This window comes from Hypanus sabinus, chromosome 29, assembly GCF_030144855.1.
Source record: "Hypanus sabinus isolate sHypSab1 chromosome 29, sHypSab1.hap1, whole genome shotgun sequence".
NCBI lineage: Eukaryota > Metazoa > Chordata > Chondrichthyes > Myliobatiformes > Dasyatidae > Hypanus > Hypanus sabinus.
In genome coordinates this window covers 18,471,099-18,492,477 of record NC_082734.1, presented here as the reverse complement: position 1 = coordinate 18,492,477, position 21,379 = coordinate 18,471,099, and the positions used below count along the sequence as shown (strand labels likewise).

Sequence of the window (21,379 nt, the reverse complement as noted above, 5' to 3'; positions counted from 1 at the left end):
ACAGGCTGAGTGCTGGGAAATAAGATTGATGGCATTGGATGGCAGCTATGGATGGGGTGGGCCAAGGGGCTCTATGAATCCATGTCTTTATGGTTTCCTGCACTGTGTTTTATATGCTTTATTTCCTCCCATTCCCATCAGCTTTTCACTGTTGGTGGTTCAGTTTTTTATACTTCCTCTTTTTACATGCTCTGCACATTTCTTTCAGATTCTGCTCAACATCCCAAAGTCTTTCGCATACTGGTACTGCAGCCTGAGCTCTCTATGGGCTTCCTCTGGTGGTCCAAGACACACAGACAGACACCACCACAGCTCAAAGAGTCATGGAGTCATCTATCAACTATCATTGATACTACAATAATCCCATTTACTTAATTCTTCCATATTCTCATCGACTTCCCCCAGATTCTACCATTCACAGTGGGGGCAATTTACACTGACCAGTCAACCTATCAACCCAAACATTATTGGGATGTGGTAGGAAACCAGAGCACCCAAATGAAACCCACATGGTCACAGAGAGAACAGACAAACTCACCGGAGGGTAGGATGGAACTCAGGCCACTGGCGCTGTGACACTGCGGCTCTATCAGTTGTTCCTCGTCACTTGGGCTTCCATATTACTGATAAGAACTAAAGACATTTCTTCAAACACATTTCAAAAATCTTTAGTTTCTGCAAAAAAGATATGAGATGCATTGAACAAAGTTGTGCTGTGACGCTTTTGGTAGGTGATGGGTGAGGCCAGGTGAGGGGGAAGGTGAGTGGGTGTGTGAGGGATATGATGAAGTAAAAAGCTGTGGGGTGATAGATGGAAGAGACAAAGGGCTGAAGAAGAAGGAATCTAATAGGGGAGGACAGTGGGCCAAGGAAAACAAGGAAAGGAGGAGGGGTTCCAGAGGGAGTTGATGGGCAGGTGAAGAGAAGGGAAGATAAGAGAAGGTGGAGGGAGAATAGACAGAGATATTAATATTCGTGCCATCAGGTTGGAGGCGACCCAAAGGTTGGTGTTGCTCCTCCAACCTAATTTTGGCCTTAACATGGCAGTAGAGAAGGCCATGGGCCAACTTGTCAGAATGTGACTTTTCACTTCTCACCTGCTGGCCTGTACTCCTTTTCCTCCCCTAACCTTCTATTCCTGGCTTCTGCCCCCTTCCTTTCCTGTCTTGATCGAGATTCTTGGCCCGAGTCATCAGCTGTTTATTCTCCTCCATGGAAGCTACCTGATCTGCTGAGTTCCTCCAGCGTTTTGTCTGCCTACTAGAATCTCTTCTAGTGCTAGTGTTGGTATCTCTTTTGTTACTCCTTGCACATCCAAGAAAACATTAATTTACTTCCATATTATTGCTTCTAAAAGTTTTTCCCAGGATCATAAATGAATTCCATGACCCCTCGCTCTCCTTTCTTGAACATGAGTCCAACAAGTGCAAACACCCTGGGTCCCTGGCATCACCCTTGTATCCAAAGAAGCCTGGAAGATGTTGGAGCACCTGTGTAGTTCCCATTCTCAATGGCCTCAGCAGCTGGGACCCACCCAAACGGGCTGTATAATATCTGCTTTGTCACTATATCAAGTACTTCCTCTTTGGCTATTTTAATCTCGTTTTAACCACCATAGCTTTGGGAGGCTGAGGAAGGGGGGGGGGGGTTGATAAAATAGGACATATAGAGAGGAAGTTACATCCAAGATGTGGGACACAAGATACTGGGTGACAGTTGGGGTGGCAAAAGGGGTTTAAACAGCCAGTGCAGAGTTTCCCCTCAACATACCAGTTTGGATACTTTTGGTGACCTAGCAAAGGAAAGTCACTGTGGTCAGGTCTCTGGCACTGAGTCTGGCTCTGTGACTCAGAAGGAAAAGGGAGAGAAGAGATGAGTTGTAGTGATAAGGGATTTATTAGTTAGGGGAACACAAAGGAGCTTCTGTGGACGGGAATGAGGTTCTGGATGGTATGGTGCCTCCTTGGTGCCAGTGTTCAAGACATCTTGGATCAAGTCCTCAGCATTCCTAAGTGAGAGGGTGAGCAGTAGGTACCAATGACATGAGTAGGATGAGTGACGAGGTTCTACAAAGTGAGTTCAGGGATTTAGGTGCTAAGCTAAAGGACAGGACTTCCAGGGCTGTGAACTCAGAATCGCTACCCATGCCACGTGCTAATGAGGCCAAAAATAAGAAGATCATACAGTTTAATACATGGCTAGGAAATCGGTGTAGGAGGGAGGATGCCGGATTTTTGGATTATTGGGCTCTCTTCCAGAGAAGAAAGATGGGACCTGAAGAGACAGTTTGTACCTGATCTGGTGGGGGCCTAATATCCTTGCAGGAAGGTTTGATAGTGCTACGCGGTGCTGGAAATGGGGGTTAAACTAGAGTTATACAGGGATGGGAACCAGAGTGCCAGAAAAAATAGTGGAGAGGTTGTGGAGACAGATGTTGGTAAGACCTCAAACAAAGTCAGGAACCAAAAGGTTGAGCATGCTGCAACTAGTGTTTTGAGCTGCATATATTTCAATGCAAGAAGTATCGTAGGAAAGGCAGATGAGCTCAGGGCATGGATCAACACATGGAATTATGATATTATACCCATTAATGATAGTTGGTTACAGGAGGGGCAGGACCAGCAGCTCAATATTCTGGGGTGATGTTGTTTTAGACCCGACAGAGTGGGAGGGATTAAAGAGGGAAGAGTGGCATTTCTAGTCAGGGAAAATGTCACGGCAGTGCTCAGTCAGGACAGATGGAAAAACTCATCTAGTAAGGCTTTAAGGCTGGAACTCAGGAATAAGAAAGGTATGTCCACGTTAATGGTGCTATAATATAGACCACCTTCCTCTCCTTCCTTCTCTCACTCCCTCTCTCTCCTTCCTTCCCTCTCCCAATCCCTCTCCTCCCTTTTCCTCCATCTCCCTCCCTCTCATCCTTCTCCCTCCCTCCATCTTGCTCCCACTCCCTCACCCTTACCCTTTCCCTCACCATCCCTTCCCCTTTCCATCCCCCCTCCTCCTCCCCTCCCCATCTCACTCACCATTACTCTCTCTCTCCCCTCTCCTCTTCTCCCTCACCCTCTCCTGCTCTCCTTCACCCTCTTCTTCACCCTCACCTTCTCTCTCCCCCTCCCCCTCCTCTTTCCCTCTCCCCCCTTCCCCATCTCCCTCAACCTCACCCTCTCCCCTCTCCATCACCCACTCCCACTTTCCCTCACCCTCTCCCTCGTCTTCTCCCTCATGCGGAGGTTGATTAGAAAGGGCATCAAAGGTTATGGGGAGAAGGCAGGAGAATGGGATTGAGAGGGATGACAAATAAGACCATGAGACCATAGGATATAGGAGCAGAACTAGCCATGTGGACCTTTGAGTCTACTCCACCATTTCTTCAAGGCTGATCTGTTTTCTCTCTCAGTCCCAATCTTCTCCCCGTTTCCCTTCATGTCCTGACTAATTAAGAACCTATCAACCTCTGTCTTAAATATAATCAAAAACTTGGCTTCCACAGCCACCTGTGCCAATGGATTCCACAGATTCATCACTAAAAAAATTCCTCCTTATCTTTGTTCTAAAAGGATGCCCTTCTATTCTGAGACTACATCCTCTGGTCTTAGACTCCCCCACCCAAGGAAACATCCTCTCCACATTCACTCTATCAAGGCCTTTCAACATTTGATAGGTTTAAATGAGGTCATCCCTCATTCTTCTCAATTCCAGTGAATAGAGGTCCAGAGCCATCATACACCCCTCATATGACAAGCCATTCAATCCTGGAATCATTTTCATGAACCTCCTTTGAACCCTCTTCAGTCTCAACACGTTCTTTCGAAGATAAGGGGCCCAAAACTGCTCACAATGCTCCAAGTGAGGCCTCACCAGTGCTTTATAAAGACTCAAAGTTACATTCTTGCTTTTATATTCCAGTCCTCTCGAAGTGAATGCTAATATCACATTTGCCTTCCTCACCACCAACTCAACCTACAAGTTAACCTTTAGGCCTCCCAAGTGCCTTTGCACCTCTTATTATGAATTCCCTACTCTTTTGTTTCTTCTGCCAACATGCATGACCATACACTTCTTGACACTGTATTCCATCTGCCACTTTGCCCATTCTCCTAATCTGCCTAGGTTCTTCTGTAGCCTCTCTACATCCTCAAAGCTACCTGCCCCTCCACTTGTCTCCATATTGTCTGCAAACTTGGCCACACAGCCATCAATTCAGTCATCCAAATTATTGACATATAACATAAAAAGAATCGGTCCCAACACAGACCCCTGTAGAGCACCACTAGTCACCAGCTGCCAACCAGAAAAGGCTCCCTTTATTCCCACCCTTTGCCTCTTGCCAATCAGCCAATACTCTATCCATGCTCTTAGTATCTTTCCTGCAATACCATGGGCTTTCTACTTGTTAAGCAGCCTCATGTGTGGCACCTTGTCAAAGGCCTTCTGAAAATCCAAATACACAACGTCCACTGATTCTTCTCTGTCTATCCTGCTTGTTATTTCTTCAAAGAATTCCAACAGGTTTGTCAGGCAAGACTTTCACTTAAGGAAACAATGTGTATTTTACCATGACATAATTGAATGGTAGAGCAGATTTGATGGGCCAAATGGCCTAATTCTGCTCCTACGTATTATAGTTAAGCTCTTCCCTGAGTTACTTCAGGGAAAGTCATTACATATCCATTGGGATGCAACACCAAGTTTTATGGAGGCATCATGTCTGGATGCAGCCTGGTATGTTATGGCCATTGATTTGCCTGTGACTGCAAGAAACTACTGAGAGTTACAGACACAACTCAGCATAGGAAACAAGCCTCCCCTCCGAGGACTCATCAATACTTCTCACTGCCTCAGTAAAGCAGTCAGCGTAATCACATACCCCAGCCATCCCAGATATTCCCTCTTCTTTCCCCTCCCACTGGGCAGAGGACAGAAAGGCCTGAAAGCATATAGCACCATGCTCAAAGAGAACTTCGATCCCACTGTTGTAAGGATTTTGAACAGTACCCCCTCTCCCACCACATGACAAGATGGACTCTTGACCTTATAGTCTTCCTCGTTGTGGCCCTTACCCCCTACTGCCTGCCTGTACTGCACTTCCTCCTTATGTATAACACTTCACTCTGCATTTTGTTATTGTTTCCCTTGAACTCCCTCAATGTACTCTTGAAATTAAATGAGCTGTGAGACTGCGGGTAGCTGCGGAAGTTTTAGGGTGATTGGAGGAAAGTATAGAGGCAAGCTTTTTCACACAGAGAGTGGTGAGTGCGTGGAACACCCTGTAAGGTGATCCCTCTATGGAAACAATGTTCCTGCCTCTCTTATCCATCCCTTTCATAATTTTATATGTTTCTAGTGAAGGAGTTGTAAACTTAGCCACCTAGCCTCCGTAGTATTCAGAACGACTTCGAGGAGCAATGCCTCAAAAAGGCAGTGTGTATCATTAAGGACTCCCAGCACCCAGGTCTACCCTCTTCTCATTGCTGCCATTGGGATGGAGGTGCAGGAGCCTGAAGGCACACACTTAACAATTCTGCCATCCGTTTAATGAATAGACATTGAACCGATGAACACTACCTCACTACTGTTTTATTTCTATTTTTTGCACTATTTATTTAACTTAACTATTTAAAATATATTAACGACTGTAACTCACTGTTTTTCTATTATTATGCATTGGATTGTCAGCATCTGTAATACACATGGGTCTATCAAGCAAACATTCCGAATCTGCAGCTGGACCAATTGTAGGGAGTAGAGGGGTTGGTAACAGATAGCAGGGGCACCCTGATCGATTGGGAGAATGGGCAGGCAAGTGGCAGAAGGAATTTATTACAGAAAATCATGTACATGATGGTTCAGCAGTTCCTGCAGCTTCCTCACTCTAGTGCCCTGGTCTAGGGTGTGTCTGCGTGGAATTTGCATGTCCTCCCTGGGGATTTTCTACCTGGAGTTCTGGTTTCCTCTGATTTGTTCACTGATTTGTCCAACTGATTTGTTCACTGGCTGCTGCAAGTTATCCCTCGTGTGGCAATTATTGATGGGTGTGTGGCAGGGCTGAACAGGAATGGGATTGCTCTGCTGAGAACTGGCATGGTTCCATTGGGCCAAATGGCCTCTGTATTAAGTGACAGAAGGACTAAGAACACAATATAAATATTGGAACTGGAATTTGTTATTGGTTTATTATTTGTCACGTGCACTGAGGCATTGTGAAATGCTTGACTTACATACTGTTCACATAGATAATTACACAGTGCACTGGGGAAGTACAAGGTAAACAAGAGTACAGAATAAAGTGTAACAGCTACAGAGGAAGTGAAGTGCAGGTAGACAAGAAGTTGCAAGATCATAATGAGGTGGATTGTGAAATCAAGAACTCCAAGAGGACCACAACCTTGCCGTTGGGCTTGGAGGCTACATTGCCTGGAGTCAGGGCTTTATGCTTTGTCACCCATGCCAAGCAGGTCAAAGGGTAGAGGCCAGACCACCGGTTCTCCAGGTTTGGGGGGTTCAGCTCAAGGCTGGTCAAAGAAAAATAGTTACAGAAACAGCAATGGAAAAATCCTCTACGTCTGAGTGCAACAGTACAGACAGACAGAGAAAGTGGACATTCATTGCTGCCCTAAATGCCAGTGTTTAACAAACAATCTAGCTACCAAACAATGGATCCATGGAGTCTCTGTGAGGCAGCATCTCCCACCTTGATTTCTTCTTGTTTAAAAAAAAATCACTTTCCCTCCCTTTTCTTCTATTCCCAGTCTTGCTTCTTGCCTCTTCTCACCGGCCTATCATCTCCCCCGGGCCCCCCTCCTCCTTCCCCTTCTCTTATGGTCCATTCTCCTCTCTTATCAGATTCTTTCCTCTCCAGCCCTTTATCTTTCCCACCCACCTGGCTTCACTTATCACCTCCCAGCTATTCCCCCTTCCCCTCTCCTCCCATCTTTTTATTCTGCCATCTTTCCACTTCCTTTCCACTCCTGGAGAAGGATCTTGGCCTAAAGCATCAACTGTTTATTCATTTCCATAGATGCTGCCTGACGTGCTGAGTTCCTCCAGCATTGTGTGTGTGTGTTGCTTCGGATTTCCAGCATCTGAACAATCTCTTGATTTTATGATTTGCTGCCCCACCAGGCTCAGAACCGAACTGCCCAAGGTCCTGGAGAAGATGGAGAAGATATTTCCTTTGTATATTCTCCTTATGACAACATAGATTTCCTCCGGATGTTCCAGCTCCCTCCCACATCCCAAAGACGTGCGAGTTGGTAAGTTAACTGGCTGCTATAAATTCCCCCTGTTATAGAGGAGTAGTGGAATCTGAGAGGAGTTGATGAGAATTTAGTGTTAATGGTCAGTTGATGGTCAGCACGAATCACTGTGTCGAAGGTCCTGTTTCATGTTGCATCTCTCTGGCTTTGTAGTGAAGTATGAAGAGATTTGATGGTGATGGCAACATTTTTCAACCTCTCACTGCTACGGGCGGAAGTTCCCACTTGCTTCAAAAAGGTAACAGTTATACCAGTGCCTAAGATGAATAACGGGAGCTGCCTTAATGACTATCGCCCAGTAGCACTCACATCTACAGTGATGAAATGCTTTGAGAGGTTTCCACTAGACTGAACTCCTCCCCCAGCAAGGACCTGGACCCACTGTAATTTGCCTATCGCTGCAATAGGTCAACGGCAGACACAATCTCAATGGCTCTTCACACGGCTTTAGACCACCTGGACAACACAAACTCCTATGTCAGGATGCTGTTCATTGACTATAGCTCAGCATTTAACACCCATCATGCCTATAATCCTGATTGATAAGTACAAAACCCGGGCCTCTGTACCTCCCTCTACAACTGGATCCTTGACTTCCTAACCAGAAGATTACAATTTGTACAGATTGGTGATAATATCTCTTCCTCACTGATGATCAACAATCTGTACAGATTGGTGATAATATCTCTTCCTCACTGATGATCAACTATCTGTGCAGATTGGTGATAATATCTCTTCCTCACTGATGATCAATTATCTGTGCAGATTGGTGATAATATCTCTTCCTCACTGATGATCAACAATCTGTACAGATTGGTGATAATATCTCTTCCTCACTGATGATCAATTATCTGTGCAGATTGGTGATAATATCTCTTCCTCACTGATGATCAATTATCTGTGCAGATTGGTGATAATATCTCTTCCTCACTGATGATCAACACTGGTGCACCTCAGGGGTGTGTGCTTAGCCCACTGCTCTACTCTCTCTATACCCACGACTGTGTGGCTAGGCATAGCTCAAATACCATCTATAAATTGAATGATTCTATTCCATTGTTGGTAGACGAGAGGGCGTACAGGAGCGAGATATGCCAACTAGTGGAGTGGTATCACAGCAACAACCTGGCACTCAACGTCAGTAAGACAAAGAGCTGATTGTGGACTCCAGGAAGGGTAGGACGAAGGAACACCTACCAATCCTCATAGAGGGTTCAGAAGTAGCGAGAGAGCAGTTTCACGTTGCTGAGTATCAAAATCCCAACATATCAATGCAGCTACAAAGAAGGCAAGGCGGCATCTATACTTCATTGGGAGTTTGAAGAGATTTGGTATTCCAACAAAACACTCAAAAATTTCTATAGATGTGCCATGGAGAGCATTCTGACAGGCTGCATCACTGTCTGGTATGGGAGGGGGGTGCTACTGTACAGGATCGGAAGAAGCTGCAAAGGGTTGTAAATCTAGTCAGCTCTATCTTGGGTACCAGCCTACAAAATACTCAGGACATCTTCAAGGAGCAGTGTCTCAGAAAGGCAGCATCCATTATTAAGGACTCCCATCACCCAGGACATGCCCCCTTCTCATTGTTACCATCAGGTAGGAGGTACAGAAGCCTGAAGGCACACACTCAGTGATTCAGGAACAGCTTCTTCACCTCTGCCACCTGATTCCTAAATAAACATTGATCCTGTGAACACTACCTCACTTTTTAAATATATATTACGTATTTCTGTTTTTGCACAATTTTAACCCTTTCATTATATGTATACTGTATTTATTTATTATTATTAATTTTATTGTTTTCTTCTTCTATATTATATATTGCATTGAACTGCTGTTACTAAGTTAATATATTTCACGACACATGCTGGTGATAATAAACCTGATTCGGATTCTGATTCTGATGACTGGATTCAAGAGGGTGAGGTGGGTGTCTGGATTAAAGAGGGTAGGTGGCTGATTGGATTCAAGAGGGTGAGTGGATGGGAGTTGTTCTTACTAGCAGATGGTTCACAGACCAGGATACAGAGATCTAAGATTCGGGGCAGATACTGCAAAGGGAGTGTGAGGAAAAAAATAATTACTCAGAGAACTAGAATCAGAATCAGGTTTAATATCACCAACGTATGTCATGAAATTTGTTGTTACGTGGCAGCAGTACATTGCAATACATAATAATAAAAACTGTAAATTACATGTAAAAGTATATATATATATATATATATATTTTTAAGTTTAATTAAATAGCTAATGCAAAAAGAGAAAACAAAGTAGTGAGGTCGTGTTCATGGGTTCAATGTCCATTCAGAAATCAGATGGCAGAGGGGAAGAAGCTGCTCCTGAATTATTGAGTGTGTGCCTTCAGGCCTCTGTACCTCCTTCCTGATGGTAACAATGAGAAGAGGGCAGGACCTGGGTGGTGGGGGTTTTAATGATGGATGCCGCCTTTCTGAGGTATCGGTCCTTGAAGATGAACTGGATGTGAGGAGCCTACTGCCCGTGACGGAGCTGACTGAGTTTACAACTTTCTGCAGCTTATTTCAATTCTGTGCAGTGCACCCACTCCCCGTACCAGAATGGGTATAACCTAGAGTTAGGAAACATTGCATCAAACTGTATGGGAATGTCATAAGGATGATGCAAGAAGGCATAGCATAGTTAGATTTTACAAGGCACACGGGAGGAATGCAAGGCTAGGTTACAGCTAATTTAATGTAAGGAGTCTAACTAGTCAGGCAGAGGAGGACATTGATCAGCATATGCAAATGCAATACTGTTGATTTTACCGAAACGTGATTGAAAGATGGGCAGGATTATCTATGGTATAGGATTTATAGGGATTATAGAATGGAATATAACAGGACAGGGCATGACTTTCTTGATCAAAGACTCCATCCAGTGGTAATGAGGAAGGATATAACAAAGGCTCTTCAAATTAAGCCAGTTAGGAACAAAAATGCCAACCACTTTGCTTTAAGTCATTGTACTTTAAATTTTCAGTTTGTTGTGAAGAAGGACAAGGATATTCTGAAAATTAAGGTCCTGAGTTGAGGAAAGGTCAATTTCAATGTTATGGTGACCTGTAAGAATGTACTGGGTGAAACTACCTACAGGTCCAGGGCGACTAGTGGGATGGAGTTCAGGGCCAACAAGTTCCCATAAGGGTGAAGGGTAAGGATGCAAGTCCAAGGTGAACGGTTCCCTAGTATGACAAAGTAGACTGTTGACCTCACAATATACCTCGTTACGGCCTTGCACCTTATTGTCTGCCTGGACTTACTCTATATCTGTAACTCTGTTTGGATTCTGTTATAATTTTGCCTCACCGCACGGATGAAATGAAATGATCCGTGTGGATGGCATACAAAACAACATTTTGAACTTTTCCTTGGTACAAGATCACAAGTTCAAAGATCAAAACTAAATTTATTATCAAAGTACATTTTCAGTATGTCGCCATATACAACCCTGAGATACATTTCTTGTAGGCATACTCAATAAATCAGATTACTATAATAGAATCTTTCATTGATTTTATTACAGTTATTGGATTTATTAAGCATGGCCACAAGAAATGAATCTCAGGATTGCACCAACAGTGCGAAAACAAGCCAGCTTTGGGAGCTTTGTTGCTGTTACATGGATTAGCAAACAGGTGTGCTGCTGTTATTAGTAGCCATGCAGATGACATGAAAATTAGTGGTTCCAGCTAGGAACCAGACGGGAGAGCGAAGTGTGAATGGTAAAGATAGAGGCTGATAGGTGATAGGTAGAAGCAGATAAGGGGGGGAGGGTGGAATGCATACAAATGGTGGATCCAAGTCTTCCTTAACTAGTTCCACCTATCACCTACCAACCCCTGCCCCTCACTCTATGTACCAGCTTCCCTCTACACTCTCTGCTGTGATGGAGGGTCTTGACCTGAAAGGTTGAACCAACCCTTTGCTTCCATGGATGCTGCTCAACCTGAAAATTGGTGGTGGTGTTGATGGTGAGGAAGGTAGTCCTCTGCCACGGGTAAATATTGATCTAAGATAAGCGGAGCAATGGCAGATGGAGTTTAATCTGGCCAAGTGTAAGGTGATGCACATTGAGAGGACTAGAGTAGGACTCCACACAATAAATAGATGGACTCTGGAGAATGCCAAGGCAGAGAGGGATCTCAGTGTACAAGTCTATAGATCCCTGAAGGTGGCAGAAGCACAGGAGATAAGGTGGTGAAGAAGGCAATTGGAGTTGCTTTCATTAGTGCCTGCATAGAATGTAAGAACAGGGACGTTAGACCACAACGTGAAGTTCAGGTCACCACACAGTGGGAAGGACATGAGTGCACTAGAGAGGATGCAGAGGGGATACACATTTCATTTATGAGGAGAGACTGGATAAGCTTTCTCCCCCTTCCTCTCCAGGTCTGATGAAGAGCCTCAGCTCAAAACATTTGATGCTTTATTCTTTTCCATAGATGCTGCCTGACCTGCTGAGCTCCTCCAGCATTTTGCTCTGGCTTTCCAGCATCTGCAGGATCTCTTGTGTTTACAATTTGCTGCACAGCTGTGAAGCTTCTTCGAGGGATGCCTACCCTGAGAAAGGTTAAATCTTCTCTCCGATGGGAGTTCACTGATACTCTCTCTCACTGTTCCCCCTCTGTGATCTCTGCTACTCTCCAACTCTATGAATATGCGCTCATCCAAATGCACTATCCTCTCCCTCTGGTGTTCTTCCTCTCTCTCCAATGGTCCACTCGCCTCTCCTATCAGATTCTTTCCTTTTTGGCCTTTTACCTCTTCCACCAATCACCTTCCAGCTTGTACTGCTTCCCCTCCCCCACACCTTCTTATTCTCACTTCGTTCCCCTTCCTTTCCAGGCCAGGTGAAGGGTTTTGGCCCAAACCGTCAACTCTTTCTTCCTTCCCATAGATGCCGCCTGACCTGCCCAATCCCTCTGACATTTTGTGTGGGTTACTCTGGGTAAGCTGGATTTGTTTTCCATGGGGCAGATGATACCTGACGATCATGCACAAAATTCTGAGAGGGTAATGGGACAGATAGTGAGGAAAGTTTTCACTTAGAAGAGGTGTCCAAGGTGATTTCAGAGGACGGATGAGGTTGAGGATGGATTTGAGTATAAGAACTTTTCTTTTCACCTTGAGATTGCTTAGAATCCAGACCGCACTCCCCGAGGGGGTGAAGGTAGCCAATACTCAATCAGCATTGAAGAACCCTTTAGTTGAAACTTGAGGGCCCATGGCACAGAAGGCTACATGCCAATGCTGTTAATTGGGATTAGCGTAGATAGGTAGTTGAAATCTGGCACATACTTGGTGGGCCGAAAGGCCTGTTTTTGTGTTGTCACTCTAAATTTAAAAGGGTGTGATGAAGAGAGAGCAAAGGAGGACATATTTGGCAGAACACGGTGTGGACGATCTGAGGTTATGCACCAGCAAAAAAAAGCAGAAGTGTCGAGTGTTTTGAAATGGTGGGAGATTGAGAAACATTGACATTCAAATGTCCCTCTGAGAGCTAACTTGAAGGTGAGGGAAGCAATAAGTGTGACCCCGAGCTTCCTGTTGTCACTTTAAGCCTCCATCTCGCTCCCACACTCATCTCTGTAACTTTGGCTTCCACCGCCGTTCTAATGAAGCTCAGCCTAAGTTTGGAGAACCAACCCTCACCTTCCTTTGAGGCACACTGCAGCCCTCAGGACTCGATGCTGAGTTCAACCATTTCAGATACCCAGCCTCTCCTGTTTGTGACAGAATCAGCCAGGTCATCCTCCTTACCTCAGATGTTGCCTCATCTGCAAGTAGTCTATTTTGTTTTGGATTTCCAGTAACTGTTGTGTTCTGCCTCTCACAGTTCCAGACAGCTCTTGTGTTTTATTTTTATTCCTTTTCTCTCTTACCTCCATCTTTCATCTATGACACTGGCAGTCAGGGTGCCTGTGACGGGGGGGGGGGGGGGGGAGGGGGCGGGGGATGCACATTAGGACGTCGGAGGGAATTGCAGGAGATCCATGTTGCAAGGGTCGATCCAAAGAGGCTGAGGACTCATTTTTCATAGAATAGTACAGCACATTACAGGGCCTTCAGCCCACAATGTTGTGCTGACCCTCAAATCCTGCCTCACATATAAACCCCCACCTTAAATTCCTCCATATACCTGTCTAGTAGTCTCTTAAACTTCACTAGTGTACCTGCCTCCACCACTGACTCAGGCAGTGCATTCCACGCACCAACCACTCTCTGAGTGAAAAACCTTCCTCTCATATCCCCCTTGAACTTCGCTCCCCTTACCTTAAAACCATGTCCTCTCGTACTGAGCAGTGGTGCCCTGGGGAAGAGGCGCTGACTGTCCACTCTCTTAATATCTTGTACACCTCTATCATGTCTCCTCTCATCCTCCTTCTCTCCAAAGAGTAAAGCCCTAGCTCCATTAATCTCTGATCATAATCCATACTCTCTGAACCAGGCAGCATCCTGGTAAATCTCCTCTGTACCCTTTCCAATGCTTCCACATCCTTCCTATAGTGAGGCGAGGCTTTAGGGCTCATTTTGCAAGTGTTCCCGGATTCTGAATTTTGCTGATTTGGAGAGGTTTGATTCGATACGATCCTCGGAGAAGAACGGTTTGCCCTGCAGCTTGCTGCGGTGTAGGCAGTGTGGTGCTGAACAGAACTAAACTGAATACCTGTGGATTCCTGGTTTGCTGTTTGACATTCCACACATTGCCTGTTTGCCTTTAGCTGCTTGCACAACTGCTTCTTTTCTCGTGCTTTGAGCGGTTGACGTTTTCTTGAATGGGTTCCATGCTGTTCCTGTGCATCGTAGCTGCCTGAGGGAGGACGAATCTCGGAGCTGTATTCTGAATGCATACCTTGATAATAAATGCACTTTGAATCTTGTATCCTCCCCCCTCGGCAGCTCGTTTCCCGTCATTTCTCCTGCGTCTATTGTCGCCCCCAGCACCCTGTGAGAGACCCTGTGAGAGCCCAATGGTCAGAGCAGCTGAACTGTTGCTCCTGTATCAGACCACTCTGGCCATCCATCCACGTTGTACCCTCTAACCCCCCCCCCTCCCACTCCAGGTAACTGAGTGTGCTTAGCCAACTGCACTACTCTCTCTACACTCATGACAGTATGGCCATCAGCCACATCTGCAAAAGGTGGCGTCCACCATTAAAGACCCTCAAGAATCCCCTTTTCATGTTAGGACAGTCATGAACTTTGTTACTTAACTGACTGCCCGTTATGCCACTGGCATTTAGGGCAGCAATGAAGGTCTTCCATCTCTGTCCGTCCTTGGCCATCCACAGATGTAGGAAGGTGCTTCATTGCTGTTTCCATAACAGTTTTGTTTGACCAGAATCAGGTTTAATATCACTGCAATATACCGTGAAACTTGTTAACTTTGTGGCAGCAGTACAATGCAACACATAATAATGGAGGGGGAAAACCTGTGATTTACAGTAAAATTATAAATATTAAATAGTTAAATTAAATAAGTAGTGCAAAAAATAGAAATATAACAAGTAGTGAGGTAGTGTTCACAGGTTCAGTGTCCATTCAGAAATTTGATGGCAGAGGGGAAGAAGCTGTTCCCGAATCACGGAGTGTGAGCCTGTACCTCCTTCCTGACGGTAACAATGAGAAGACGGCATGCCTGGGTGATGGGGGTCCTTAATGACAGAAGCCACTTTTTTGAGACGTTGCTCCTCGAAGATGTCCTGGATACTATGGAGGCAGGTGTTCCTGAATCACTGAGTGTCTGCCTACAGGCCATCAATCGTGCAAGTCCGGGGTGAGGACTCAGGAATACCACAGCACCCAGATGTAGAAGGATTCTTCATTGTTGTTTCCAAAACAATTTTGTTTTACCAGGCAGGGTTGACAGCCCTGAGCTGAACCCTTGAATCCGGAGGATTGGACCATTCTTCTGCTGGCCTCTACCCTTTGACCTGTTTGGCATGGGTGATCCTACCAAGAGCCAAAGCACAAGGCCCTGACTCCACTCAACATTAGCACTAAGCTTAACAGTACAGGTATTGGCCCAGGTTCAAATCCATCCACTATAAGGTGGTTTGTTCGTTCTCCCAGGAACCGCGCTAGTTTCCTCTGGTTTCCTTCCACAGTCCAAAGACGGACCAGTTAGTAGATTAATTAATTAGTCCTCTCTGCGTCGGAGGATTGGGATTAGCATAGATAGGGAGTTGTAATCTGGCCAGACTTGGTGGGCTGAAAGGCCTGTTTTTGTGTTGTTACTCTAAATTTAAAAGGGTGTGATGAAGGGAGAGCAAAGGAGGGTGCTACTTTACGAGGCCGAGTTGCTAGCTCGACGCTCAACCCAGCATGGATGGAAAGCGTGAAAGGAAGGAGCCGGATTCAAAACCGTGACCGCTCGCCTCGAAGTCTGGTGCTCATGCCACAACATCACCGGCCAGCTAATAAATTAACTGGCCGGTGAAAATTGTCCCGCGATCAGGCTCGGATTAAATGGCGGGGGGTTGTTGCTGGGCAGCATGGCAGGAAAGGGCATATTCTGTGCTGTATTTCAATAAATAAATAAATAATCAGCTATCCAATTGCTTGGAAATTCCGGACACTCTACCACCTCTCCAACTCCCCCCCAGACAAAGGTGGTGCCCCTGTGTTCACCCACAGTTTCTGGGTCGTGGAGCCTCATCAACACATTGAACACCTCAGTGGGGGAGAGCCCTCGCGTTAATGGACATTCACCAAACTACTGTGGGCAGGTAAAATTAGAAGGAGGCTTATAATTTAAATGGAGAGGGGTTGCAGAGCTCGGAGACGCATGATTGACAGAAGGCTAAAACATAGGTCTAGTGAATAATTAACCACCTAACGGGATATTATTCCTGGAGGGTGATGAACACAAAAATCAGGATGTTATGTTTCAGAGTTGTAGGGCATTAATGAACTCATGTCTGAAGGACTGGGTACAGTACAGGTCTCCTTATTTAGGGATGGATATCAGAGAGGGTTGACTAGCTGAACACCTGGAATGGGCAGGTTCTCTCATGAGAAGACTGGCTGGGCTTGTATCCACTGGATTCTCTAAAAGCCTGTAAGAACCTGAAAAAGTTTAACGTGGTGGATGATGAGAGAATGTTTTCTCTTGTGGGAGAATCTAGAACTTGAAGTCTCTGCGTCAGGATAAGCTTCCCCATTTAAGGTGGAGATGAGGTGAAAACCCTTGCCCTCAGAGTCCTTGGAACACCAAAGGGCGGTGGAAGTGGAGTCACTGAAGATTTTTAAGGCAGAGAGAAAAGGATTTATGAAGGGTCTCCGACCGAAACGTTGACAGTGCTTCTCCTTATAGATGCCGCCTGGCCTGCTGTGTTCCACCAGCATTTTGTGTGTGTTGTTATGATTCGCGACCTGGGCATGGTCCCGATCTTACACACTGTTCCCGCTGAGCACAGTCCCGGTCTTACAGACTGTTCCCGCTGTGCATAGTCCCTGTGGTACACACTGTCCCCTCTGCGTGCGGTCCTAGTTATACACACTGTCCCCACTGCGCACATTCCCAGGGTGCTGGTGATACACACTGACCCGCTGCATACAGCCCCAGTCTTACAGACTGTCCCGGCTGCACACAGTCCCAGTCTTACAGACTGTCCCCGCTGCACACAGTCCCAGTATTACAGACTGTTCCCGCTGTGCACAGTCCTAGTCATACACACTGTCCCCATTTGCGCACAGTCCCGGGTTCCTGGTGATACACACTGTCCCCTCCACGTACTGTCCTACTCTTACACACTGTCGCCTCTGCGTACGGTCCTAGTCATACACCCTGTCCCCTCCACGTACTGTCCTAGTCTTAGACACAGTCGCCTCTGCGTACGGTCCTAGTCATACACACTGTCCCCTCCACATACTGTCCTAGTCTTAGACACAGTCCCTGCTGTGCAGATTTCAAGTGCACAGTTCTGGCCGTGCTCACACTCCTGGTTGTACAAGGACCCAGAGTTACTCTCTGGCCCTCCCTTTCTCTTTCTGTCTCTCTCTCTCTTTCTCTTGCTATCCCTCTGATTCCCCGTTTTTACACCACGAATTGTGGTTTATATCGGGACAATCTGTCGTTATCTAGTTCCTGTAATTCGTTCTTAGTGTGTTTCTGGGTCTGAGTTATTAAATTGTATCAGGTCAGTGATATATTAATAGCCATTTGATTGCCACAGCCACTATTTTTAACAGAGGAAAAGGGTAAATGTAGTCAAAGGCCGCCAGACCATTCTCCTGTCAGGGGAAATGGCTCCCATTATTGGCACACAGATGTATGGGAGTGTATACACAGGCGAGAATGGGGTATTGTTCAATAGGAGACAGGATTCCAACAATCACACTCCAACAACGTGGAGCATCGCTGACAGGTGTAGCCATGACTAATGGTGACTCACATTTCAGCAACAGCACAGGGTGACTCAAAGTAAATCTGACGCTTCTGTATCCATCCCACACAGTCCCGTGGCCGCCTCGTCCACTACACTGTCTGGCCACAGTGTGGCAGCATTGCGGACCTGTGAGTGATGTGCAGTCACACCAGGAGCAGACCTTCCCGTCCAGTATGCCGACTAGCTGCAGCGATCGCTTGTCCTGGCCTACAGTCTCGGAACTGTTTCAGTTCGATGACTTGCAATGTTGGCTTCGTGTGGCAAAATTCCAGCCAGTGTCAGGAGCAGCTACCTGTGGTCGGAGGGTAGCCGGCAGATCCCTCCCACCGGACCTTGCCCACACGTAGTGGCTGTACATGCCAGGCGTTTTCGTAAGCTGTAATACAGTGACAGACAGCTGAAGCTTGTAGTGGGTGTGACCCAGCTGCCACTCGACACGTACCGGGCTTTCCTCTGGTTGGAGGATGCTGAGGACCGTACAGAATTACCTGGAACGCACTGCCCCAGAGGATGATGGAGGCAGAGACTCTCACAGACGAGTCGTTGAAAAGCCCACGCTATCGGCTGATTGCCTGAAAATGGGTTCAGAATGACCCTAAGAGCAACATCTCACTAACTTCTTGAATATATTTAATAATTCAGCCTCAAGTGTGTTCCATTGCAGAGAATTCCTCAGCTCCAGCTCACTGATGTCCAAGTTTCTCCTCTAGCCCCTTATCTTCAGCCTGTCAGGAATGCCTACCCTGAACTTTTCCTGCATTGATTCTGTTCAGTCCCACCAAGATTTTATAAGGTTCAAAAGGTTGCCTCTCCTTCTTCCAGTAAGTGTAAGCCTTACCATCTCTTATACCACCATAAGATACAGGAGCAAAATGAGACCATCTGGCCCATCGAGTCTGCTCCTCCATTCAATAATGGCTGATTTATTATCCCTTTCAATTGCATTTTCCTGTCCTTCCCCATAACATTGTCATCCACCAACTTCTGCTTTAACTATACCCAATGACTTGCCTTCTCCACGACCATCTATAGCAATGAATTCCACAGATTCACCACCCTCTGGTAAAAGATATTCCTCCTCATCTCTGTTCTAAAGGCTTCTATTCTGAAGCTGTGCCCTCTGGTCCTAGATTCTCCCACCAGTCGAAACATCCTCTCCATGTCTTCTCTGTCCAGGCCTTTCAATATTTGATAGGTTCAATCAGGATCAGAATCAGGTTTAATATCACTGGAATATGTCATGAAGTTTGTTGTTTTTTGTCAGCAATACATTGCAATACATGATAATAAAAAAACTATAAACTATAATCAATTTATATATAAATAAATGAAATTAAGTAGTGCAAAAAGAGAGGAAAACAGTGAGGTAGTGTTCATGGGTTTGTTGTCTATTCAGAGGCTACCTCAGTAAATAAAATTAAGACAAGGTTGGATAGATTTTTGCATAGTAGGGGAATTAAGGGTTATGGGGAAAAGGCAGGTAGGTGGAGATGAGTCCATGGCCGGATCAGCCATGATCTTATTGAATGGTGGAGCAGGCTCAATGGGCCAGATGGCCGACTCCTGCTCCTATTCTTTATTTTCTTGTGTTCTTATGTAAATCTAATGTTGGATGGGAAGAAGCTGTCCCTGAAACGTTGAGTGTGTGTCTTCAGGCTCTTGTACCTTCTCCTCATTCTTCAAACTTCAGTAAGTAAAGGCCCAAATGCTCCTCAAACATTAATCTTTTTATCTGCATTCATTCTCATAAACCACCTATCTCCAATGCCAGCACATCCAGCCTTGGGTATTGGGCCCAAAACTACACACAATACTCAAGGTATAGTTACCCCAAAGCTCTGTACAATTGCAAAAAAGATGCATTTTTCACCTCCTAGTCTACGTCGTTTGGTTTTGCTTTTTATTGTCTACCTGCACTGTGGCTGTTGCACTTCATTCTTTGATAGTTGTTTTACCTTCTTCCACCTCAACGCCCTGTGTAATGTTCTGCTCTGTATGAACAGTAAACAAGACAAGCTTTTCACTGTATCTCAGTACGTCTGACAACAATAAACCAATAACAATTTCAAGTTACACTTCCCTCTTCATGTACTCAAATCCTATCAATATGAGGGCCAATGTACCATTTGCCACCTGAACCTTATGTGTGCTCACATTCGGTGACTGATGTACAAAGACACCCTGGCACCTCCCCCTGTTCCTACTCTTCTCCTGTTCAGATGGTCATCTTCCTGAATTTGCCACCAGAGTGAATAACCTCACTTTTGTCTGCGTTAAACTCCACTTGCCACGCATCTTCTGTCTGAAGCATGGAACGATCACCCCTGTCTCCGCTTCACAGCTCGCCCACCCACCCAGCTTTATGCCTTCAGCACCTTGGAGAATTGGTTGCTTAATTCTCTGGTCGCAATCATTAATACCCTGCAGTAGCACACTGTACACAGCCTGACACTTGGAAAATAACCCATATATTCCTACCCTTTGTCTCTTGCTGGCCAGCCAATTCTCTGTTCATGTCACCTTTGCTACAGGAAGGCGACATCCACCATCTGAGATGCCATCTTCTCACAGCTACCATTGAACAGGAGATACAGAAGCCTGAAGACCCACACCTCCAGCTTCAAGGGCAGCAACTTCCCTTCAGCCATTCAGTTCTTATGGTCAAAGAGCAATACAGCACAGAGACAGGTCCTGCAGCCCAACTGGTCCATGCTGACCACAGCATCGTCCCTGCTAGCCCCATTTGCCCGCATTTGACCCATAAACCTCCAAGCCCCTCCTCTTCATGTACCTGTCCAAATGCCCCTTAAATGTTGCAATTCAACCTGCCTCAACCACTTCCTCTGACAGCTCATTCCAGGTACTCACTAGTCTCTGTGTAAAGAAGTTATCTCTCAGGTCTCTTTAAATCTCTCCCCTCTTGTATCTGTACCATACAGTTTTGGACTCCCCAACCCTGGTAAAAAGACTATACACATCCACCTTATCCATACCCCTCATGATTCTGTCACCTCCCATGAGGTCATCCCTCAATCCTACACTCCAGGGAATACAGATCCAGTGTGGCCTACCTCTCTCTAGAACCCAGGCCCTCTAGTTCAGGCAACATCCTTGTAAACCTGTTCTGAAGCCTCTCCAGCTTGACAATGTTTTTCCAGTATCAGGGTGACCAAAACTTTGCACAATACTCCAATGTGGTTGTTAGAGCAATATTGGGGTTCAGGATATATACATTTAGCAATTGACTTTGGCTACCAGTCTTCACATCTGAAAATGTGTTGTGGATTTAATTTGGAGTGCAGCTCTGAACAAAGGATTCCGAAAAGCCATGAATCCCAGACCAGACAAATGCTGATTAAAATTCATTCGGACACCTATGATGTGGGTGCAAATGGGGAGGTGTGAAGTTTGAGTGTGGTTTCAAAGAAAGCATTGTCCATACATTGTGAATAGGGAATTGTTCTTCTGATGTTTAGCACGTGAAATATCGAGCCTCACGTTGGACTAGCCAGACCTTTTGACCGAAAGCATCTCCATATAATGCCTGCTGTGCCTTGTATTGTCGAATACAGAAGCTGCTTTGTATCTACCAGAACATTTCTCTGGTGGCGTCATTCATTCAACAGTGGTCTCACCAATGATTCACGCAACTCGATGCCCTGACTGACGAAGGCCAGCATGTCACATCCTGTCTACTTGTGCGGCT

General features: G+C 45.7%; 1 long non-coding RNA gene across 1 annotated transcript in view; it reads left to right on the top strand.

The window, feature by feature from the left end:
- Positions 1-6,998: 6,998 nt before the first annotated feature.
- The window catches only part of LOC132383089 (uncharacterized), a 72,215-nt gene continuing 57,834 nt past the window's right edge, over positions 6,999-21,379 (top strand). The window contains exon 1 of the long non-coding RNA XR_009508544.1: positions 6,999-7,256. This is a non-coding gene — a long non-coding RNA (uncharacterized LOC132383089). The remainder of the gene's footprint in view (positions 7,257-21,379) is intronic.